This window comes from Elaeis guineensis, chromosome 5 (assembly GCF_000442705.2).
Source record: "Elaeis guineensis isolate ETL-2024a chromosome 5, EG11, whole genome shotgun sequence".
Lineage (NCBI taxonomy): Eukaryota > Viridiplantae > Streptophyta > Magnoliopsida > Arecales > Arecaceae > Elaeis > Elaeis guineensis.
The window spans coordinates 110,419,764-110,421,106 of record NC_025997.2 but is presented as its reverse complement, the minus strand read 5'-3'; positions in this window follow the sequence as shown (position 1 = coordinate 110,421,106).

Genomic DNA, 1,343 nt, shown 5'->3' with positions numbered 1-1,343 from the left:
TTTTAATACACTTTCCAATTTATTTTTCTACCTCATTTCAGAATAGTTTGAACATTTCAAATGATTCCGACTTATGCTTCATTAAATAGACATACCCATACCTAGATAGGTCGTCTGTGAAGGTTATGAAGTAGAAAAATCCACCTCTTGCACTTGAGCTCATGGGTCCACATACATCAGAATGTACCAGACCTAAGAGTTCACTGGCTCGCTCACCTTTTCCAATAAAAGGTGACTTGGTCATCTTCCCAAGAAGACAGGACTCACAGGTTGGAAGTGATTCACAATCACTAACTTCAAGAATTCCTTCTTGAGCCAACCTGTTTATCCTGTTCTTATTGATATGACCTAGCCTACAGTTTCAAAGGTAGACTTCTGACACATTATCTATTCTAGAGCGTTTACCGAAGTTTTGAATTACATTAACAGGCTGTGATAGTAAGTAAATTCCATTATTTAATTGTCCAACAAATATTGTAACACCATTCAAAATGATATTGCAAATATTTTTTTTTATTAAAAAATCATAACCGTACATGGCCAAAAGGCCTACAGAAATAATGTTTAATAAAAAACTTGGACAATAGTGACATTCACTCAGAATTACATTACGAGAATTGATTACAAGACTCATGATTCCTAAAGCTAGAACTGAAACTTTGCTTCCATCTCCAACGTTCAGGAACCTCTCGCCTTCATCAAATCTCCTACTGACCTGCAGACCCTGCATCGAATTACAAATATGATAAGGGCTTCCGGTATCCAATACCCAGGCAGTAGTATCACAAATCGAAAAGTTGCAAGGAGTTATCATATAATTACCTTGCTTCTTCTTTGGCCTGTTCGGGTCTAGGGAGGCAATGTATTGAAGACAATTCCTCTTCCAATGCCCCTGCTTCTTGCAAAAGAAGCACTCCGCCTGGCTCTGGTCGTGCTTGCGCTTCTTGGTCTGACCCTGTGCTACTGTCCCAGCATGAGATTGCACCTTCTTATTTTTCTTCTTCTTGTTCTTCTTCCCCTTCCCAAAGGGTTGACGACGAGAAGAAGACCCTCCCACTACATTCACCGACTCCTTATGGAGTTGGTGATCCTTCTCAAAGTTATGCAGCAACTCCAACAATCTGTGGTAGTTTACTGCAGGCTTTGTCATTTGAAAATGAGTAAGAAATGGGAGGAAGGACTTGGGTAAGGAATTAAGGATCGCATCCTTACCGAGCTGCTCGTGCAGAGGAAAGCCCAATTTGCTTAGGCGCTCAATCATCTCGATCATATACAGTACATGATCAGTGACTGAGGCCCCATCCCTCATCCGAGTATTGAAAATGGCACAACTAGTTTTGTGC